We start from the raw sequence: 24,717 nt of genomic DNA on the forward strand, positions 1-24,717 counted from the left end.
ATATGCATGCAATAGTGCGCAAATAATTTATATCTGTTGCCCTTAACCATATTGTTAAGGTAGGTTGTTTATGGGAATTTCTGGGCACTTTTGATCAAAGCTTTGAAAGCCCAGTATGTGGGCATGTTTGGAAGTTTTGAGCACTTTAGCAATGTTATCCCCTGCATATACTGAATGATGGCCAATTATAGATCTGGTATTAATGCTCTGATGAATTTATTTTGGACCTATCTGGGTGTTGTGGTTTTTTTAATATTCCCAGCACTTCCTTGTTCCTTACCAATATCTAGCACTAACCTTCCCAATCATTTTGCTAACTTTCACTAATGGTGGGAGATGATCATTTCACTAACCTTTACCCATAGGATTAAAGTACGCCTGCCAATCTTCACAACGTTGCACTAGGCCCAACCTTATCCTAAAACTACCCTTACCTTAAAGTGGTATAAAACCCTGACATAATATTCAATAAAAGCATGTTTTCCTACTTTTTATATGCCACACGGTTATCATATTTGCATTTGTGCATAAGTATGATTATTCATTTAGAAATTACAAGTTCCCAAAAGTACAGTTTTTTGCTTTGAGAGCTGACTTTGCATTTTATTCATAACTGGTTTTATTCATTATGTATTGAAGGCAGAAATGCTTTGAGTTTCTGTCAAAAATCAATTCTTTATTTTTATCTGGTAAACAAGTAATAATGAAGCTAATCAGGCAATCCAAAAGTTAAAATCTCTATTAGTTTTCTTGTTTATAAATGTTCATTCCCCAGTTTACCTGACTCTTATTTGGTACGTTGCCGCACAACGTACCTGACTCTTATTTGGTACGTTGTGCGGCAACGTACCAAATAAGAGTCAGGTAAACTGGGGAATGATCATTTATAAACAAGAAAAGTAATAGAGATTTTAACTTTTGGTTTGCCTGGTTAGCATCCGTATTACTTGTTTACCAGATAAAAATAAAGAATTGATTTTTGATTTTTTGCCCGACAGTTACACTTTAAGTAAACACAAGATCATCTCCACTTCGGATGTGTCCAGATTTCTCTGCACTGAACTTTGAAGTCCTGTGTGTAACCCTTTGAATGCCGTTCTAGTAAAAAAAATGCTGGTTGTATATATTATGCTGTATATAATTTTTTAGAGCAAAGAAGAAATGCTGGGTTTCATTCCGTTTTAAGATCAATCCCTTTCCTTCAAGTCTAACCTGATATGGCATTTCTGCTCCCTGAAATGATGGCACTTACCTTATTGCCTTCACTTCCTTAGATGTCTTAGGTGATGCTTCCATTCTTGATGCATGCTGAGATCATAAGGGGACAGAAACAACTGCTCATTGCAACAACTCCTCCACAAATGTAATCTGCCTCTTAAGTGATATAAAACATTTTAACCACAAGTTTCCTGTTCCCACAAAGACCTACTGGTTCCATACTCGAGTTGTGAACCTTTTCTGTCTACATACTTGTCTTCTGGTTTAGCTCTTACACTTTGTGTTCCTCTTCACTTTATGACGTTGTACCACTCATGCTATAATCTAGTATTAGAAACTCATGTTGAACTTTAGGACAACTTGAAGTAATGTCTGATACATCTGGTACAGCATGTAAGCAAATGGTGACACTGACTCTGCTGTATACCAGGTCTCCTTCCCAGCCTTTTGCACAAATGTATATTTAAATATAAAGTAGCTTAAAGAGAAACTGTGACCAAGATTGAACTACATCCCAATCAGTAGCCAGGGGCGTATCTGGGTAATATAGAGCCTATGGCAAACACTGAAATTGCACCCGCCGCCCCACCCAGGTCAGAGCCCCCTTCCCCTCTAAAAACAGCCTCCTTTCCTGCGTACGTGTGTTATGGTTGCTGTGTTTTGGTTTGGGATATTGCTGAAGTTACTTTTTTCTTCGTATTCCCTCTCTGTCCTCTTTTCTAACACTAAGCCAAGTAAGCTCTACATACATAAATTAAGTAGCCATGTTCCCTATAACAGAATACAGTGTGATGTCACAGTTTCTTGTCTGTGAACCTCATTGCATTGTGGGAAATAACAGCTGTTTACAGCTGGGTCCAACTGCCAAAAAAGCAAGCAGCATCTCCTTCTATTGACATCACATGCCAGCAGTAAAGATGTCACCATGTGATAAATGGCAGAATGTAAATCAGGGAGAGGAAACATTTTACAATGGGAAAACACTTACTAAATCATTTATACATAATTATTGTAAAAATAAAGCACTTTTTTATTACATTATTTTCACTGGAGTGCTTCTTTAAAGGGACCCTAAGTAGAGGCTGTGGGTATGCATTTAAGCATACCCATGTATATTTGGTAATGTCCATACACTCTCGAGGCCCTTGGGGAAATGTTTGCCTGTTATAAGCTGCATTACAGCGGTGACTCTGCCAAAAGGAACAGTTAATAAAGTTGCGGCCAAAAGTTGGTGCAATAGTTATTTATTGTAATATTGATAGCCATTACGCTATTTAGCAGGTGGCTGCAATTAAATTGTTATTTATCATAATATTGTTAGCGGGGATTGGGGGGTTTTAAGGTTAGGAACTACCAGGGGGTCTTAGGGTTAGGCACCACCAGGGGGGGTCTCAGGGTTAGGCACCAACAGGGAGGTCTTCGGGTTAGGCACCACCAGGGGGTCTTAGGGTTTGGCACCACCAGGGGGGGTCTCAGGGTTAGGCACCACCAGGGGGGTCTTAGAGTTAGACCGGGTTTAGGGTTAGGTACCACCAGGGGGGGTCTTAGGGTTAGACACCACCGGGGGGGTCTTAGGGTTAGGCATCATCAGGCATGTCTTAGGGTTAGGCACCACCAGGGGGGTCTTAGAGTTGTGCAGGTTTTAGGGTTAGGTACCACCAGGGGGGTCTTAGGGTTAGGCACCACTGGGGGGGGGGGGGGATCTTAGGGTTAGGCACCACCAGGGAGTCTTAGGGTTCTTAAATGTATGCCTGCCAAAAGTAACGCTGTGACCTGGGAACAAGAAGCCTGCGGGTCCTCTCTGCGCATGCACAGGCTTCCTGGCTACCCGCTCCTCTAATATTCTCCTCTCCCCTGTCGCGCATCGTATTGTCGTGCACGCGCATGCACGGCACTTCTGCAGTGCATGTTAGGTCTAAATTGGAGCGCAAAGATTGAAATGTACTTAATAATCTTTTAGCCTAAAAGATTATTACCGCTACAGCTGTCATTAACATTATGGTCTATGGCGGTGCCCAAGTCAGGTGCTACGTGGTGCCATGTAGGAGCCGAGATGACCTCACTCTCTAGGCAGGGGTTACTCTTACTGTATTAGAATCTTTATTGCCACACAACTAATGTATTAAAATTACATTGCATTTATTGATCGTGTGCATGCCAGTGCTGGGCCGAAATTACGCATGAGCGTAATTACGCATCGTAATTCAATGTAAATTTACGCGTAAGCGCTACGCGTAACTTACGGTCTTACGCGTAATTATTTACGCGTAAGCAGTTTAGTGGTGTCGTAATTACGCTGTCTACCGTAATTGCTAGGTATGCGTAATTTTACGAAGACTTACGCGTAATTTTACGCATAATTACTAACGTAAAAACTCCCCTTTTCTAAGAGTAGCCAATCAGTCAACATCCTAAGCAACCAATAGTATCTTCTCCCGCCCTTCAGCATATAAGCGTACGTTTTGACGCATACGAATGATGTGTACGCAATAGCTGTCACATTGACGGCTATTGCGTACACATCGTCCGTATGCGTCAAAAAATACGCATTAATGGGTATTACGGCACTACACGTAACATCGTAGTGTAAGCGCCTACATTACGGTATCCTTACGCGTAACTGCGTAAGTTAACGCGTAATTACAGTGATGAACCGTAGAGCGTAATAGCATAAAATTACGCGTAATGATCCGTAAGCGTAGATTTTTCCATTACGACCAGCACTGGTGCATGCGACTTGAATTTTGTTCTGTGTTTTAAATTTGGACGGCAGGTCTGTTTTTTTCATGTGCCACGTATGATTTGTGTTTCAGTGAATGTCAGTGGGAACACAGAAAAATTGTGTTTTGCGCAAAGAATTGCTGGTGATTTTGAAGTTAAATAGATACATTTTCCTAAAAATTAAAAATTGACTTTATTTATATTTATAGAAAAGTTGCATACAAAGGCAAACAAACAATTCTAAAACATGCAAAAAAAAATAAAATATGAAAAATACCCCCAAATCACGAATGCAGATTCACGCATGTTGGATATCGCATGTAGAAAATGGCAAAACAAGTGTGAAAGGCCCCAACAAGTGTGAAAGGCCCCTAATAAAAACCATACAAAGGTAATCATACTAACACTTTGAAATATATAGATGTGCGCTTAACAATGATATACTGATGTCCCTAAAATTCTTTGTGCACTATTGCGTGCATATCTGACTTTTGAGCAAGTGTGAAGACAGCCTTAGCACTCTTGCACAAAAATCATATTCTGTTTACCAGATTCTGTGGGCTCTGGAAGTGCCCATCAATGATACAATCTTCAAATCAATGTAGTAGAAGGATAAATTGAGTGACTGTACTTTGAATGGATAATTTATGTAGTCTCTTATATTACATAGTAGTGGTAAGTTGGTGTCTGGCTATCCTGCTGATCATCTTGTTCTAACACTTTTACCCATAGTCCCTGAACAAGCATGCACATTAGATGTTTTTGACTGGAGTCTGACTAGATTGGTTGGAGACTGCTCTCTGCCAATGCCTGAGGCTTGGGAAGTCTTCGGGAGCCCGAGTGCTCCCAAAGACAGGCCGCTCCGTACTGCGCATGCCTTCTGAAGCCTCCCGCAGTGGGAGATTTGAACTTGGGACCCAGCACTGGGACGCGGGGACTGTGAGAAGAGCAGAGAGGCTCATTAGGACGCCGAGCTTTCCCTTTCCTTAGGTAAATATCTGTTTGTTTTTAAATTAGCATCAGATTTATTTTAAGTCCATACATTTCATATTAATTCATGGAATAAACGTCTGTTCAGGTGTATGGTGGAGATGAAGGTCTGCGGTTACCAGATTCTTGGGCCAAGCAAGTTTATTGCTCAAAGTTCAACTTCAGATGTTCCTTGTGACCTGCTGATACTGTTTTGGGATGCACAATAAAGGGACACATGTATCTATGTTTCCTCTGTACCCCTCCCCACCTGTATCTCCACCAGTGCTTTGTTATAGAAATGTTCCTTTGGATAAAACAGAACATACCAGGTCGGCCGCTATGCAAACTTAGCCACAAAAGAGACACAATGGCATGGATGAGTTTATACACATGGTGCTCTGTGTACAGCTGCTTGTTTGGTTTCTTTGCTGTGTACATTGGGCAGTGAACATTGTGCCAGGTTCTCATCACTGGTACCGCCTGATACCCCACCCACCTGATACATCTCTGTGGGCAAGCTGGGCTGGCATTGTGCCAATTCTGTTTATGGGAAGCCAAGCAAACAATATTGTTTTCTCTAGCCGAGCAAATATGACTGCAGGTGTATATCGAGTGGTATCATGGTGGCTCAGTGGTTAACACAGTGTCTTTCCAGCACAATAACTTCTGGGTTCAGTTTCTAAGTGGGTACATCTTTGGCTATCTGCCCACCATTGAAAGAGATCTCAGTTATGTAGCAGAGTAACCTGTCCCATGTGGATAATATAGTATGGACTAGCATCAAAATTCTGAAATATTCATTCAAATAAATATTTACATAAATATTTATTTTTCATATCACCATACATATTTATTTCTTCTTAAAATGGCAAAACATCTTCAAACTACTGCAGTAGAGGAAGCAGTATACCAGATTGTGGTGATATATTGGGGTGCTGATAATGTTAAGGATAATAACAGAACATATTTCTGTCTTTTTTCTGTCTACTGGGTAAAACCTCAGATGTGTATTGTGCTTGGTAGTAATTGGCCACCTGGCCAGAGTAATCTGAAGGATAATGTAAGTCTGCATGTAAATGTACATTACCTCTGCCCTCATTGTCCAGCCGGGGAAACTGTGTGTACTGCTAATTAGCGGCCAATTGAGGAAGAATAGGCTGGTCGGCATGGCTTTTGAACTGGAATCAGCCATTGTCCCATCATACAAAGCAAGCTTGCCAGAGTGTTGGGGATGGGAAGCGGACACCTGAAGGTTGGAAATTTACATGGAAGGGGTTGGAAATTTCTACAGACTTTAAAAACGGAAGTGGAATTGCTTTGAAATCTGTAAGTGTAAACAGGATTACAGGCAAACTGCTACCTGTAACCAAAATTCGATCTTTTCATGGATGTGCTAAAATACACTTTAACCAAGGAAATAATGTGGAGGAAGCTTTTTGATGTCTGCAGAGTTCAATGGGTGACATTGTGTCCTGCCAAACTTCAAGAAGCTAAAACAGGAACCCCCTTTGAAGTGCATATCACAAGAAGGATTATGACAAGCGTTCGGTGATGTCACAAACGGTGAAACTGCATTAGTTCCTGGGGGCTGGACATTAAATGCCCCAGGGGACACTTCTGACTATTTAAGGTGGCCCAGGACAGCCACCAGTGTCTTCTCTCGGAGGTAGCGAATAGCTAGGGAGGATCGCGACTCCTGGTCGAACCGGCGTCCTCCCGTCAAACAACGTTCTAACCTAAGCTGGTAACGTTCTTTTTTCCTATAATCAGAGAAAAAGCATGTGTGCATCAACCAAGTGAACCTGACAAATCTGGCTTTGCAAATTTGGCCTATTGGCTAATCACGAGACGTTGCTCATGCAAATAAGCATTTGCTTTCGCATGCCTAAATATGCAGGGTCAAAACCAAAAACCGCAAAACAATCGCCCTGCGGGAATTAGTTCATGCTATACAGCACTATCCAGGGGCGCCACGAGGAGGCTTCCCATTGCCCCCATACAACCGGGGGGCTGCGGGGGTCCCAGGCACTCTCACCGCCTGGAACCCACACAGCGGCACCCCGGAGGTGGAGGCCAGGGGGTGCAGGCGATCTCCCCAGCGTGGCCAGCGCCGGGAAGAGCCGCCCGCACACACCTCCCAGGATTAAAAACAGGCACTTACCTCAACGTCCATTGCGTTCTGCTATATGCGCATAACCTGGGCGCGACACATAAGGGGCAGACAGGCGCAAATAGCCTGCTCCAGGGCTCTCACCTCCTAAAACAAGCCACTCACTACCTGCCCTCAGAAGAAAGAAATGCAATGCTAACTATAATCAGAGAAAAAGCATGTGTGCATCAACCAAGTGAACCTGACAAATCTGGCTTTGCAAATTTGGCCTATTGGCTAATCACGAGACGTTGCTCATGCAAATAAGCATTTGCTTTCGCATGCCTAAATATGCAGGGTCAAAACCAAAAACCGCAAAACAATCGCCCTGCGGGAATTAGTTCATGCTATACAGCACTATCCAGGGGCGCCACGAGGAGGCTTCCCATTGCCCCCATACAACCGGGGGGCTGCGGGGGTCCCAGGCACTCTCACCGCCTGGAACCCACACAGCGGCACCCCGGAGGTGGAGGCCAGGGGGTGCAGGCGATCTCCCCAGCGTGGCCAGCGCCGGGAAGAGCCGCCCGCACACACCTCCCAGGATTAAAAACAGGCACTTACCTCAACGTCCATTGCGTTCTGCTATATGCGCATAACCTGGGCGCGACACATAAGGGGCGGACAGGCGCAAATAGCCTGCTCCAGGGCTCTCACCTCCTAAAACAAGCCACTCACTACCTGCCCTCAGAAGAAAGAAATGCAATGCTAACTATAATCAGAGAAAAAGCATGTGTGCATCAACCAAGTGAACCTGACAAATCTGGCTTTGCAAATTTGGCCTATTGGCTAATCACGAGACGTTGCTCATGCAAATAAGCATTTGCTTTCGCATGCCTAAATATGCAGGGTCAAAACCAAAAACCGCAAAACAATCGCCCTGCGGGAATTAGTTCATGCTATACAGCACTATCCAGGGGCGCCACGAGGAGGCTTCCCATTGCCCCCATACAACCGGACATTAAATGCCCCAGGGGACACTTCGGACTATTTAAGGTGGCCCAGGACAGCCACCAGTGTCTTCTCTCGGAGGTAGCGAAAAGCTAGGGAGGATCGCGACTCCTGGTCGAACCGGCGTCCTCCCGTCAAACAACGTTCTAACCTAAGCTGGTAACGTTCTTTTTTCCCCCGTTTATTTTTACGCAAATATCCGTGTGTGTTATCTTTGTAACTTTTATCTTGTAACTATTTTTACTTTGTTTTTTGTAATCTTTTTGTATATATTAAGTTCTGCATTGTTCTATGTTTTTCTAGAATATTAAATTATTATTTAATAAGTTTGACTTCTGCCGTACTAAACTAGCACTCATAGCCTAGAAGAGACTGAAGTGTAACCGTGTATAAGTTCATGCCTAATTGTACGCTTGAGCAACACTACCGTATGAAATTGTAATTGCATTGTGTGTGGGGGCGTTTGTCATACGTTGGCCTAAGCGCGCAGCTGACCCAACGTACGAACAACGCCAGTGCGAGTAGCGACAGCAGAGTGGCTAACAGTATCGTTCGGAACGACAGTTAGTGGGTCTTTGCTTCACGACAGTGTAAGATTGCAACTTAGTGTGTGTGTGGGTGCGTGGCGTTCCCGTATTTGGCCTAAGCGCAAAGCTGACCCAAATACGAAAACGCAGATTGCGTATTGAGCACTCGATAGCTGAGTGAACGTGTCTAGCAACGCTAGTGGTGGCAGTGGGAAGTGTTTGAGGGGTTCCAGCCTTGGTTGTAGCTTAAATAAGGCTGTTCCCCGCTTAATCTGGTCAAACCCGCAGTCGGGAACCGTATACGCAGGCGTGCCGCGGGCCGGTTCCTGACATAATTGGCTGGCAGTGGTGGCATCGTTTAGTACATTAGTACGCAGTTTAGCTCGCTATTCTGAGTACTAAAGGCTGGAAGCTTGCTAGAAGCAACTAGCCTACAGAAGTCTACTCAGTGCAGAATCTATATACTTTTTTTTTTGTTCAAAGATACACACTTGGTGTTTGCTTTCCCTCCCCCCCTTTTTTATTTTTATTTTTTGCAACACGATGGCTCAGAAAGCATCCAGCTATGCAAGGCAAAACAAAGAGATGCTACTCAACCTGTGTGAGCACAGAGGCATCGAGACGGTGAGCGGCCAGACTAAGGAGCAGTTAGTTCGTGCGCTCGAGGAGCATGATGAGGCAGAGCAAGCCCGTGCTTCAACATCAGCGGATGCAGCTCACGACACGCCAGAGGAGGAATCGCTCCCGCCACAGAATGCGAGTGGAGACGATGTCCTGGATGATCCACCGAACACGGAGATGACATCTCTGGAAGCTGATCTACAGCTACTGAACTCGGCTGATCCTGAACTGCGCCTAAAGCTGATCCTACTGCACCGAGAGGCAGAGAAGGAACAAGCGGCACAGCGACTCCGGGCAGAGGAGGGAAGAGCTGAACGGCAACACCAGCTGGAGCTGGCTAAACTTCAGCAGCAGAACCGGTCTGCTGGACCCGCAGAACGCGAAGGTGAGCGAGTCCACAGAATCCCCCTGGATAAGTTCCCCGCTATGGACAAGGACTCTGACATAGACACTTTCCTACAGGGGTTTGAAAGGACTTGTCGGCAGTATGGGGTGCCCCGTGAGCAGTGGGCAAGATACCTCACCCCAGGGCTGAGAGGCAAGGCCCTGGAGGCGTTTGTGAGTCTCCCCCAGGAGGAAGAAACAGACTTTGAGGCAATTAAGAAAGCCATCATTGCGCGATACCACCTCACGCCAGAGGTGTATCGCAAACGTTTCAGGACAGTGCAGCGAGGTCCTAATGACAGTTACCTGGATCATGCTTGCAACCTGCGCACTGCCTTCCAGCAGTGGTTAAAAGGACTGTCAGTCAAAACCTTGGATGCCCTGCAGGAGCTGATGATAAAAGACCAGTTCCTACACACCTGTCCTGTTGATGTCCGGCTGTTTGTGCTGGATCGAGAACCAAAGACAGTGGATGAGGCTGCGGAAATGGCCGATGCCTACACCGCCCATAGAGCACCTGAGTCCCGGAGGACTACTACGCCCAGCTGGAGAGGAGAACAGATGGCTAAACCTGTTTCACCCAGCACCCAGAGGAGGCAAGCACCGCTGTCTCCTGGATTCAAGCAACCTGACACTTGGAAATGCTTTGTATGTGACAGGGTGGGTCATATCAGCACGACTTGCCCAGAGAGGAAGAGGGAGGCCCCAAAATCCAGTGAGGCCTCAAACCCCCATGAAGTCCCAACTGCTCTGTGTGCTACCAGGAATGCCACTGGCTATGCAGAGAATCTGCAGCTTGTCACGGTTGGGGGTACAGTTGCCACTGGGCTGAGAGACACTGGAGCAGAAGTGACTCTCATACATCCCCAGCTTGTGAACCCGGAGCAGTACATACCTGGGAAAATGATTGCTGTCAGAGGAATTGGGGGTGTCACCCCAGCCATACCCACCGCCTTGGTCCACCTGGATTGGGGGCCTGGCAGTGGACTGAAAGAAGTTGGGGTAACTGACAAAATCCCCACCAACGTTTTGCTGGGTACTGACCTGGGACGGTTAGAGGCCCGGTATGAGCCTGCTCCAAACCCTGTGGGGCCTGCACCCCCAGCAGAAGTTCAGGACTCTTGCAAGGTACTGTTTGATAATGCTGTGCAAGTGGGGAATGCTGGCGAGGCCCCAGGGGCTATGGACTGTGTACTAGGAGCCAGCCCTAGTGAGTCTCCAGTGCCTAGGCCTGGAGTGGAACCTGTTGATACCAAGAATGCAGAAACGGATGAGGTCATTTATGACGCACGGACTATAGAGGCGATCGAGGCAGGAACTGTTGATGATAATTGTGAAGTGCTGAGTAGAAATGAGTGTAATGCTGCAGATAATGTTGATGTTTTATGTGATGTCCCAAATGACAATATATGTGGGGCTGATAATGCTGATGTCATATGTGTTGTGCTACAAAATGCGGGGTGTCATGTGGACACTCCGTCAGCTGCAGGAGTAACCAGCGGCGCTCGCTGGGCTGCAGCAGGTGGACTGTCCACTGAAGGGGCAGATGGCACTAGGCCAGATCCTTCCCCTTCAGATGGTTTCCAGACCAAAGGTGATGTGGTTTATGATACGTGTAATGTGGACGCTCCCTCCGCTGCAGTAGTAACCCGCAGCGCTAGCGAGTCTACAGCAGAGGGACTGTCCACTAAAGTGGCAAATGTTGCTGGGTCAGCAACATCCACTTCGGAACCTGGCTCTGAGGGCCCAGGAGCCTCTCCGTCTGCAGCCTTCCTAGAATGTGTGACAGGCAGCCCTGAGCTCTCTAGGGCTGTTCGATTTGACAGCCGCCTGGAACAGCTCAGGGGTCTGGCCAGCAGGTCACTAGCTGGGAGGGGCGGGCTGAGAGGGTTCTGGGAAGTTATTCCCTCGAAGCTGTCCGAAGGGGAAGAGGCAGACCGGCAGATAATCGTTCCCCAAAGGGACCGAGAGATAGCTCCTGCCACTATAGAGAAAGTGCGTGTAGCGACGGTTGGAACCCTCCCCCAGCTGCAGCACTGTCTCTATGGTCGCGAATTCACGGTCGTCACTGACCCACATTCCCCTGGTTGGTTACGTCAGGTTGCCAAGGGCAACGACACATTGCAGCAACCTGACCTAGCTTTCCAGTCGTGTAGCTTGGAGCTAACTGACAGGTGGGGAACCCTCCTGAGGATGCTAAAGGGTTACCCTACCCGGCCAGGCCGTCAATGTAGGCTTTGGCAGGATGATTCGTTAGAATCACCTGCCAGCGCTATCCGGAAGGGGAGCAATCATGGGAATGCTGATGGGCTGTCCCGTCAAGCAGAACCAACAATGTAGGCGCAGGCAGGATAATCTGGGAAGATCATCTGCCTTGCCCCATTCTAAAGAGGGGAGGTGTGGTGATATATTGGGGTGCTGATAATGTTAAGGATAATAACAGAACATATTTCTGTCTTTTTTCTGTCTACTGGGTAAAACCTCAGATGTGTATTGTGCTTGGTAGTAATTGGCCACCTGGCCAGAGTAATCTGAAGGATAATGTAAGTCTGCATGTAAATGTACATTACCTCTGCCCTCATTGTCCAGCCGGGGAAACTGTGTGTACTGCTAATTAGCGGCCAATTGAGGAAGAATAGGCTGGTCGGCATGGCTTTTGAACTGGAATCAGCCATTGTCCCATCATACAAAGCAAGCTTGCCAGAGTGTTGGGGATGGGAAGCGGACACCTGAAGGTTGGAAATTTACATGGAAGGGGTTGGAAATTTCTACAGACTTTAAAAACGGAAGTGGAATTGCTTTGAAATCTGTAAGTGTAAACAGGATTACAGGCAAACTGCTACCTGTAACCAAAATTCGATCTTTTCATGGATGTGCTAAAATACACTTTAACCAAGGAAATAATGTGGAGGAAGCTTTTTGATGTCTGCAGAGTTCAATGGGTGACATTGTGTCCTGCCAAACTTCAAGAAGCTAAAACAGGAACCCCCTTTGAAGTGCATATCACAAGAAGGATTATGACAAGCGTTCGGTGATGTCACAAACGGGGAAACTGCATTAATTCCTGGGGGCTGGACATTAAATGCCCCAGGGGACACTTCGGACTATTTAAGGTGGCCCAGGACAGCCACCAGTGTCTTCTCTCGGAGGTAGCGAAAAGCTAGGGAGGATCGCGACTCCTGGTCGAACCGGCGTCCTCCCGTCAAACAACGTTCTAACCTAAGCTGGTAACGTTCTTTTTTCCCCCGTTTATTTTTACGCAAATATCCGTGTGTGTTATCTTTGTAACTTTTATCTTGTAACTATTTTTACTTTGTTTTTTGTAATCTTTTTGTATATATTAAGTTCTGCATTGTTCTATGTTTTTCTAGAATATTAAATTATTATTTAATAAGTTTGACTTCTGCCGTACTAAACTAGCACTCATAGCCTAGAAGAGACTGAAGTGTAACCGTGTATAAGTTCATGCCTAATTGTACGCTTGAGCAACACTACCGTATGAAATTGTAATTGCATTGTGTGTGGGGGCGTTTGTCATACGTTGGCCTAAGCGCGCAGCTGACCCAACGTACGAACAACGCCAGTGCGAGTAGCGACAGCAGAGTGGCTAACAGTATCGTTCGGAACGACTGTTAGTGGGTCTTTGCTTCACGACAGTGTAAGATTGCAACTGGGTGTGTGTGTGGGTGCGTGGCGTTCCCGTATTTGGCCTAAGCGCAAAGCTGACCCAAATACGAAAACGCAGATTGCGTATTGAGCACTCGATAGCTGAGTGAACGTGTCTAGCAACGCTAGTGGTGGCAGTGGGAAGTGTTTGAGGGGTTCCAGCCTTGGTTGTAGCTTAAATAAGGCTGTTCCCCGCTTAATCTGGTCAAACCCGCAGTCGGGAACCGTATACGCAGGCGTGCCGCGGGCCGGTTCCTGACACAGATGTATGCCGGGACTGAGCAACGCACAGGTTTCCCAGGTTTTCCTTTGTCAAGCTTTTGACGTTTTCCTCTGAAACGCTGTGTGTTGCTCAGACTCGGCATACTCCTTGCATACTGTCTATGCAGTATTTTAACCACTTCCCAACCACAGGTTTTTTTTCCCCCTTAAAGGATACCCGAACTGAAATGTGACATAATGAGATAGACATGTGTATGTACAGTGCCTAGCACACAAATAACTATGCTGTGTTCCTTTTTTTCTTTCTCTGTCTGAAAGAGTTACATATCAGGTATGTAAGTGGCTGACTCAGTTCTGACTCAGACAGGAAGTGACTACAGTGTGACCCTCACTGATAAGAAATTCCAATTTGTATCTCTTTCTTGATCTCAGAAGCCATTTTCTGCTAGGAAAGTGTTTTATAGTTGGAATTTCTTATCAGTGAGGGTCACACTGTAGTCACTTCCTGTATGAGTCAGAAATGAGTCAGCCACTTACATACCTGATATTTAACTCTTTCAGACAGAGAAAGAAAAAAAGGAACACAGCATAGTTATTTGTGTGCTAGGCACAGTACATACAAATGTCTATCTCATTATGTCACATTTCAGTTCGGGTATCCTTAAAAAACCAGAGCAATTTTCACATCACACTCCTCCCATTCATTTGCCAATAACTTTATAGCTACTTAACACATTTAAATGATCTACCATATTTTCCACCATATAAGACAAAGTTTTCTCCTCAAAAAATGGGGAGAAAAAGTCCCTGCATCTTATATGGCAAAGGCAGGAAATCCCCGACCTCTGAACGCCCGCCGATACGAACCACCGCTATGTCGAGGATTCCCTGCCTGTGTGACCCGCTCCCCATGTCTGTTCTCACTGCGCTAGTGTAACATGAGGCAGCCAGATCACCTATCGCATGGCTGCAGGGATCTGTCTCCTGTGTAATGCTGCTGGCTCTTCTCCCTGTGCCCGCTCTATCTCCGCTTCCTTTGTTCAAATGTAAAATATTGTGCAGACGGCTTCCATACTGCATGGCCGCAAGGATTGCAGTCCTGTCTCCTGTGCGCAGCTGGCTCTATTGAAAGGCTCGTTCTGATCACGTCATCAGTATGAGCATTTCAATAGAGCACAGGAGACAGGTCTGCAATCCTCGCGGCCATGCGGTATGGAAGTTGGCTGCCCGATATCTTACATTTGAACAAAGGGAAGTGGAGAAAGAGAGAGCGGGCATGGGGAGAAGAGCCAGCAGCGTTACACAGAAGACAGATCCTGGTGGCCATGTGGTATGTGATCTGGCTGCCTGAACTCACGGGGGAGAAAGCGACCACCCACTTAGCACCAGGGAATGGGGACACATAAAGGGAGCCAGGTATACACATAAAAAGACACAGGAGGGCACATATGGGACACAGGAGGGCACATGGGGACACATAAGGGACACAGATGGAAACCATTTGGGGGAGAACATGTACAAGACGTTCTTGGAATATGGACGCACCAGGTTTAGTATACATAGATTTTTTCCCCTGGTTTGTATGCCCTCTAAACCTAGTGCGTCTTATATTCCGGAGTCTTATACGGTGGAAAATACGGTATATATTGTTTTATTCACCACAAATAAGGCTTTCTTTGGGCTGTACTTATTTACTAAGAATTATTTTATTTTATGCATTTTTAAAGGGAACTAGCGGACCCGCGGCGTAAGAGGGTAGCGGGCAGGAAGGGGGTATTGGGCACAGCGGCGGGAGGGGGATCGGACCCCCCCTCCCTCACCTGGGTCCCCCGTCTGCGCTCCAGCTTGAGCTCTGCAGCAGCTGCCGCCGCTATTAGTAAGAGGCTGCGGGCGGGGATGACTCACCTCTTCCGCGTTCCAGCGTGCGTTCCACTGTCGTCACTTCCTGCAATGCCGCCCACTGTATTGTAAGTGGATGGCAATGCAGGAAGTGATAACAGTGGAACGCACGCTGGAATGCGGAAGAGGTGTCATCCCCGCCCACTGCCTCTTACTAATAGCGGCAGCTGCTGCTGAACTTAAGCTAGAGGGGAAGCGCAGATGGGGGACCCAGGAGAGGGAACGGGGGTCCGACCTCCCTCCCCGCCGCTGTGCCCAATACCCCCTTCCTGCCCGCTACTCCCTCCAGCTTGGCGGCAAGTGAAGGACCTCCCCTGGGGGCAGGGCGCTACTTCTTCTTCTTGCTTGGACCGGCCCCTTCTTCTTGCTTGGACCGGCCCTGGGGGCAGGGCACTACTTCTTCTTCTTGCTTGAAGGTTGAGACACTTAGCCTAATTATATATATATATATATATATATATATATATATATATATATATATATATATATATATACACACAGTGGGTTGCAAAAGTATTCGGCCCCCTTGAAGTTTTCCACATTTTGTCACACTACTGCCACAGACATGAATCAATTTTATTGGAATTCCACGTGAAAGGCCAATACAAAGTAGTGTACATGTGAGAAGTGGGTCGAAAATCATACATGATTCAAAACATTTTTTAAAAATCAATAACTGCAAAGTGGGGTGTGCGTAATTATTCAGCCCCCTGAGTCAATACTTTGTAGAACCACCTTTTGCTGCAATTACAGCTGCCAGTCTTTTAGGGTATGTCTCTACCAGCTTTGCACATCCAGAGACTGAAATCCTTGCCCATTCTTCTTTGCAAAACAGCTCCAGCTCAGTCAGATTAGATGGACAACATTTGTGAACAGCAGTTTTCAGATCTTGCCACAGATTATCGATTGGATTTAGATCTGGACTTTGACTGGGCCATTCTAACACATAGATATGTCTTGTTTTAAACCATTCCATTGTTTCCCTGGCTTTATGTTTAGGGTCATTGTCCTGCTGGAAGGTGAACCTCTGCCCCAGTCTCAGTCTCCAAGAGGTTTTCTTCCAAGTTTGCCCTGTATTTGGCTTTATCCATATTCCCATCAACTCTGACCATCTTCCCTGTCCCTGCTGAAGAGATGCACACCCCGAGCATGATGCTGCCACCACCATACTTGACACTGGGGATGGTGTGTTCAGAGTGATGGGCAGTGTTAGTTTTCTGTCACACATAGCGTTTTGCATTTCCATTTTGGTCTCATCTGACCAGAGCACCTTCTTCTACATGTTTGCTGTGTCCCCCACATGGCTTGTGGCAAACTACAAACGGGACTTCTTATGCTTTCTGTTAACAATGCCTTTCTTCTTGCCACTCTTCCATAAAGGCCAACTTTGTACAGTGCATGACTAATAGTTGTCCTATGGACAGAGTCTCCCACCTGGGCTGTAGATATCTGCAGCTCGTCCAGAGTAACCATGGGCCTCTTGACTGCATTTCTGATCAGCGCTCTCCTTGTTCGGCCTGTGAGTTTAGGTAGACGGCCTTGTCTTGGTAGGTTTACAGTTGTGCCATACTCCTTCCATTTCTGAATGATCGCTTGAACAGTGCTCCTTGGGATGTTCAAGGCTTTGGAAATCTTTTTGTAGCCTAAGCCTGCTTTAAATTTCTCAATAACTTGATCCCTGACCTGTCTTGGACCTGTCTTGTGTGTTCTTTGGACTTCACGGTGTTGTTGCTCCCAATATTCTCTTAGACAACCTCTGAGGCCCTCACAGAGCAGCTGTATTTGTACTGACATTAGATTACACACAGGTGCACTCTATTTAGTCATTAGCACTCATCAGGCAATGTCTATAGGCAACTGACTGCACTCAGATCAAAGGGGGCCGAATAATTATGCGCACACCACTTTGCAGTTATTTATTTGTAAAAAATGTTTGGAATCATGTATGATTTTCGTCCCACTTCTCATGTGTACACCACTTTGTGTTGGTCTTTCATGTGGAATTCCAATAAAATTGATTCATGTCTGTGGCAGTAATATGACAAAATGTGGAAAACTTCAAGGAGGCGAATACATATATATATATATATATATATATATATATAGATAGATAGATAGATAGATAGATAGATAGATATATTTTTATATATATATATATATATATATATATATATATATATATATATATATATATATATATATATATACAGTGGGTTGCAAAAGTATTTATTGGAATTCCACATGAAAGACCAACACAAAGTATATATATATATATATATATATATATATATATATATATATATATATATATATATATATATATATATATGAAAAAAATCATTATTTCTCAGTTTTAGCGGTTAGAGTTTTAAAATAAAATGTGCTACAATGGTTACAACACACACATTTTATTTGCCCATTTGTCCCGGTTATTACAATGTTTACATTGTGTCCCTAGTACAATGCATGGCGATAATATTTTATCTGGAAATAAAGGTGTATTTTTTTCCGTTTAGTGTTTTTTATATACTTTATCAATAATTACAATCCTTTATTTACAAGAATAACAGTAATATACCCTCATGACATACATATTAAAAAGTCCCTAAGGAATTTTATGTGGGTTTTTTTAGTATTTTATTTTGATAACTATGGGGTAGGAGTGAAAGGGGTTATAAATTAATAAAAATGTATATATTTTTCAATATACACTCACCTAAAGGATTGTTAGGAACACCATACCAATACGGTGACCCCTTTTCGTCTTCAGAACTGCCTTAATTCTACGTGGCATTGATGCTGAAAGCATTCTTTAGAAATGTTGGCCCATATTGATAGGATATCATCTTGCAGTTGATTGAGATTTGTGGGATGCACATCCAGGGCACAAAGCTCTTGTTCCATTCACATCCCAAAGATGCTCTATTGGGTTGAGATCTGGTGACTGTGGGGGCCATTTTAGTACAGTGAACTCTTTGTCATGTTCAAGAAACCAATTTGAAATGATTCGAGCTTTGTGACATGGTGCATTATCCTGCTGGAAGTAGCCATCAGAGTATGGGTACATGGTGGTCATGAAGGGATGGACATGGTCAGAAACAATGGTCAGATAGCCCGTGGCATTTAAACAATGCCCAATTGGCACTAAGGAGCCTAAAGTGTGCCAAGAAAACATCCCCACACCATTCCACCACCACCACCAGCCTGCACAGTGGTAACAAGGCATGATGGATCCATGTTCTCATTCTGTTTACGCCAAATTCGGACTCTATCAGGACTCATCAGACCAGGCGGGCAACATTTTTCCAGTCTTCAACTGTCCAATTTTGGTGAGCTTGTGCAAATTGTAGCCTCTTTTTCCTATTTGTAGTGGAGATGAGTGGTACCCGGTGCAGTCTTCTGCTGTTGTAGCCCATCCGCCTCAAGGTTGTGCGTGTTGTGGCTTCACAAATGCTTTGGTGCATACCTCGGTTGTAACGAGTGGTTATTTTAGTCAACGTTGCTCTTCTATCAGCTTGAATCAGTCGACACATTCTCCTCTGACCTCTAGCATCAACAAGGCATTTTCGCCCACAGGACTGCCGCATACTGGATGTTTTTCCCTTTTCACACCAATTAAAGGAGTACGCATATCTACACCCCTGGTGCTGAAGTAAAGTTTCCAGGGGCATAAATATGTGTGCCAGCAGTCGAGAACCGATTAAAGATGTTAAAAGGACATATAGAAGTGAACATTACCACCATAATACCAATGAAGAGCTAGTACAGCATTTGACGGAGGGCCCTCAGTGGGTCCCTCTGGTCCAGGGGATTTGGTGCAGTTACAACCTCTGCCAGGGATGGTTTTAGGTAAAGTGGTGCCATGGGCAAAAATGAATGCAGGGCCCCTTACATTTGCAACTATACTGACCGTAAACTTCTAAACTCTACAGTCCCTGTGATTTGTGGGGCCCTTAAGGAGCTTGGGCCCCTGGGCAATTGCCAATGGCCAGGGGAAGAACCGGGCCCTGACCTCTGCATCCCCTGTTGCTACGTCAGTTGTAATCTGGAACTCTTGGTAATTCTAAACACTGATGTTCTTATAATTATCTGAAAGTTGGGAACTTATGAATTTTCATAGGAAGTTTTATGAATGTTTTTGCCTAGTGAATTGCGTTGTGTCCCTTTCATTCATGTTTAATGCCAGGTGTTTATTACCTTTCATAAAGATAACGTTAAATAGAAAAACAAATAAAAATCTAATTTAACTACGTGTATGAAAGAGTACAAAGAATGCCGAAAGTCCATATTTACAATGAATAAGGGAAGCAGCAAAGGGTAAAAAGATGGAATTTGCTGTTGCTGCCAACTTCTGGGGCTTTCACATTGATATTGAATTCATTTCATACTGAATAACTGACTGGAATAAGAATGCCAGATAGGAATTCAGACTTAAAGAGAACCCGAGGTGGATCTTCGGGGGGCAGATGGGACATAGAGCCATGTTGTCAGCCTAATGACACGGCTCTATGTTCCCCCACCGCCGCTCTCTGCCCCCTCCCCCCCCATGCTGCGCTATAGCCCCTGAGTTTAGCGACAAGATTTGTCGCTAATTCGATGGTAAACACAGGGGAGAGGAATTCCCTGTTTACAACGCCTGCCAGGGGCATTCCTACAGGATTTCCTGAGCTGCCATTGGATCAGCAGTTTTTGTGGCTACATGATCCGCTCTGCCCTGAGGATCAGGTAGCCTAATTTTTTTTTTGTACCCACCACGGGTTCTCTTTAAGAGCAAATTTGCACGTTGCATATTTTACACTGGGCCTCGCTTTCCATCAATGTATGTATAACAATTATATAATAAAGATCAACATCTGTGTGAGAGATGTAAGGAGAGATACAAAAATAGTTTATTAATGACTAGTGACTTAGCCGGTTAAAAACAGGCTAGGTCTGTCACTAATACCTCCGCGCGCATGCATTGGCCCGCTGCACGCCCATCGCGCATGAGCCTGCCCGCCATGCATGCACACACGCGCATGCCCCTTCTGGCACCATCCTCCTCCGGCTCTCCACAGTGTTTCTGCGCCTGTCCCTACCCATGCGCAGGGCAAAAAAGCACTGACACACGGACGGACGCAGGGACATTAGGGTTTTATTATATAGGATTACTACTATTCAAAGCACACATACTGTAGGTGATTGTCGCTAATACAGCACCAATAACAACTGAAGTGAGAGGGATATGGAGGCTGCCATATGTATTTCCTTTTAAGCAATACTAGTTGCCTGGCTATTTTCTCTGATACTCTTAGCCACTGAACAAATATATGCAGATCAGGTGTTTCTGATCTTATTGTCAGATGTGACAAGATTAGCCGCATGCTTGTTTGTGGAGTTATTCAGACAGTAGTGCAGCCAAAGAGATCAGGGAACAGGTATTGTTTAAAAGAAAGTAAATATGGTAGCTTCCATATACTTCCCACCAGGACCGGGCCGAGGCATAGGCTGGAGAGGCTCCAGCCTCAAGGCGCAGTGTAGGAGGAGGCGCACAATTCATTCAGCTGTCACTCCTAATTGTGTATGAAGCAGAAAGAAATAAGAAAAGGGGATACATAGCAGTGACTGCAAGCCAGATAACTAGATATTAAGGTGTTGGGGAGGTTGTGGGCCCTGTGGCACCTCTTAGTCTAATAGCAATCAGTGTGTGACGGCTGGGGTGGCAGGGATGGAGGGGCGCACTTTGGTGTCTCAGCTAGAGATGGGAAGTTCGGATCTTTTCAATGATCCGGATGATTCGAATCGGATCATTGAAAAGATCCGGATCTTTGATCCGAATCTCGGATCATTTGACTATGGAAGCATTTCGGGGGTGAAATGACTAGCAGGGCAGGAGAAGGGGAGGGGGGTGGACACACAGAGAAGGGGAGAAGATGGACAGAGGGCAGGGAGTGGACAGAGAAGGGAGGAGGGACGAGCAGAGAGCAGAAATGTTTGCACACAATACCCACATGCTGCAATCATATGCTTTACATACATTGCACCTATATGCTCATCTGTGTACTTTGCATGCAAACGTCGCACAGTGAAAGAAAGCATTCCCAGAAGTGAAGTGCAGCTGTTTAGGAGGATCATATTGCGCTGCAATCCCAGTGCCTGCAAAGTTACTGAGCTGTGCTGAGCCCAAAGCTTCCAATGTGATCACTGTGCACAACTACGGAACAGACAGCCTATAATCAGCAGCACGTTATAGCGAGTATGTGTGCTCTACACATATCTGGCAGTGGCACCCATGTCCCCTCTCTCTCATCTACCTGTCCCTGGCTCCCCTCCAACAGAGCGATCCATCTCAGCTCTGCTTCCAGGAATCCGCTGCCTGCTGAGAGGGGGGCGTGTCGCTTCTGGCCCCGCCCCTTTTGCGATCCGAATCACTCATTTTGATGATTCGGATGATTCGACTCACTAAAGAGATTCGGATCAAAGATCCGAATCGTTCATGATCCGGACAACACTAGTCTCAGCCTTGGGTGCTGGAGGACCTTGTCCCTGCTCTGCTTCCCACTTTAATTTTCCTTTAATGTAGCCACTGGAAGCGGGCCCTATGTATCCCCAGGTGTACCTCTCAGTTATAAGGGCCCTGGTGTGGTTGCCACCTCCGCACCCGCTATGGCTACTGCACTGAATCTGGCCTAGTGATCCTGTCTCCTTTGTGTTTGATATTGCTGCTGTTTGCTACATTATTCAGATTGTTCTTTCTTGTATTAAAGAAATAATAAATATATTTTGACTGATTAGTACACACATGAGCAAGTAACGTATAGGGTTTCCTAATCCACAATAATGCTGAGATTTTTCAAGGCTACTGGATAGCAATCAGAGAAGCAGCCAAGCAAGCAGTTTGCAGTGTATGAAGTTCTTGTTCTATCAGTGCGTGCATTATAGGGGTCACATGACATGTCTCTCTCCTGATTGCAGAGCTGTCTGAGAATGAGGTAAGCCCAGGATCAGTTCCTCATGTGCGTTACAGCGGCGGTGACAAGTCAGGATCATGTTCCAGTGACTGAGGACGGCTGAGTCTGAGGCTCCGAACATCCTCCTCCAACCACAAGTTCCTTTGTTTATGCTCGTCATCCTCCTAAGGCAAAAACACAGTTTACTCAAAACTCAGATTCTTCCGTCTGCTCATTGCCTCAAATTAGACCATGCAGTCATTGTTGAGGAGGATTTGGAAATCCCCACTTCATCAAGGGCTCTTCCCTTTTTTCCCGAAGACAGTTTAGTAACAATAACTCCTCTCAAGTTAAATATATGTTTATAGCAAACCGCAGAGGTGATCAAATTAATTCTTATAAATATACACACGTTCAAAAGAAAGTTTCAGGAAGAATAGGGCTAGGCAAACGTACCTTTTATTCTCTGAGGATTATACAAGCAACTGAGATACTGGTTATTCTCTGTGACAAATTGGTCTCCGACATGAATGTCTCCATAGGCCAGATTTGGCACCACCGCATTATGTGCATTCCCATAGCAACGCGCAACTTTCCTGAATCTATACCTCATTAGAAGCCTTATCTCACTGTTTCTCAGATATTTTATCCCCTATTTACTTTTCAGGAAACTGGACTAAATTTGACAAGCTGTCGACAAGCTCTTTTGCGTAGATATAAATTCTAGTTTTTTAACTCTTGCTGTACTGGACACTGATCGCCAAAGTATAACATTACTGACAAAAGTATGTACTCCAGTTAACTTTGTTTTTTTGTCTTGGATATCCTTTAAGCATGGGCATAACTAGAGGGAAGCAGCCCCTGCGACTGCAGGGGGGCCCAGAGCTGTAAGGGGGCCCCAACTGCTAATTCACTCCCTTCCGATAAAGGGGTCCATCCTTCAGATCGGATGTTTTTGTGGCTATACTTGTTGTAGGTGTGTTGATTATGATGACCACACTTGTTTTATGACCCTTGCAAGATTTGCTCCCAAACTGTGAGGGTCTCCAGGGGCAGGCTAGGGAACATTAGGGGCCTCATCATGCTTACCTATCTGACGCCTTCTTCGGTCCGTCCCTCAGCGCTTCTCTCGATGCGGTCCACGCGCGTCACATGAGTACCAAAACTTCCTTCTTCAAATCGGACCCCCCCCCGCACACCCCGCACAGTTAACTGGGTAAAATCCGGATAGCAACTATCCGGATTCACCCGAATTTGAATTTGAGCCCATCCCTGATTACATCTAATGGTCTAATAATGCATTTAGATTGATTTCCAACAGATTTCAGAATGAAATCTGTTCCTAGTGTGTGCACAAATCAGATAGATTCCTGCCAGATTCGACTTGACAGGCATCTGACAGAAATCTATCTGATAGTCGAATCTGCTGCAAATCTATACGTGTATGGCCACTTTTACTTTGATAAAGGGATCCAGCATGGTCCTGAAACACTGGATTATTCAGTTTATCTAATAAAAGCAACAAACCATTAAGGAGGCACTGGTATTTTCTCAAAAATATATCTACATCCCTGATGAAGCCTAAAGGTGGCCATGCACTTATAGATTTGCAGCAGATTCGACCATCAGATAGATTTCTGTCAGATGCCTGTCAAGTCGAATCTGACAGACAAGACAAGACAAGACAAATAACATTTATATTGCGCTTTTCTCCTTGCGGACTCAAAGCGCCAGAGCAGAGCAGCAGCCACTAGGGCGCGCTCTATTGGCAGTAGCAGTGTAAGGGAGACTTGCCAAAGGTCTCCTACTGAATTAGTGCTGGCTTACTGAACAGGCAGAGCCGAGATTCGAACCCTGATGTGTGCCACACACTAGTGTATAGTGAAATCTATTGGAAATCAATCTAAATGCATTATTGGACCATTAGGGCTTGATTGTTGACACTACAAGAGCTTTTCTAAGCGCTTTGTGATTTAAAAAGATGCTGCCAATGTTATCCTGTGTGTCTATTCTCACTAGAGCCATGTGATTTTGTAAAAATCCCCCATAGCATTGCATTAGCAAGAGCTTTTCAAAAGCACTAGCGTTTAAAAGGCTCTTGTAGGCCTAGTGCACACCAGAGCATTTCCGCTGCGGTTTGCGATCCGCCTGCGGGTGCGGATCCGCTAGGGTAATGTATTTCAATGGGCTGGTGCACACCAGAGCGGGAGGCGTTTTGCCTCAATGTTAAGTATAGGAAAAACGTAAACCGCTCTGAAAAACGCCTGTTCAGAGCGGTTTTGCCAGCGTTTTTGTTACAGAAGCTGTTCAGTAACAGCTTTACTGTAACAATATATGAAATGTACTATACTGAAATCCGCTGCAGCAATCCGCAAAACGCTAGCAAAACGCCATAGAAAAATAAGAAAAAGCGTTTCAAAATCTGCTAGCATTTTGCGGATCTGCTAGCGGTTTTTGGTGT

This window comes from Hyperolius riggenbachi, chromosome 6 (genome assembly GCF_040937935.1).
Source record: "Hyperolius riggenbachi isolate aHypRig1 chromosome 6, aHypRig1.pri, whole genome shotgun sequence".
NCBI classification, from domain to species: Eukaryota; Metazoa; Chordata; class Amphibia; order Anura; family Hyperoliidae; genus Hyperolius; species Hyperolius riggenbachi.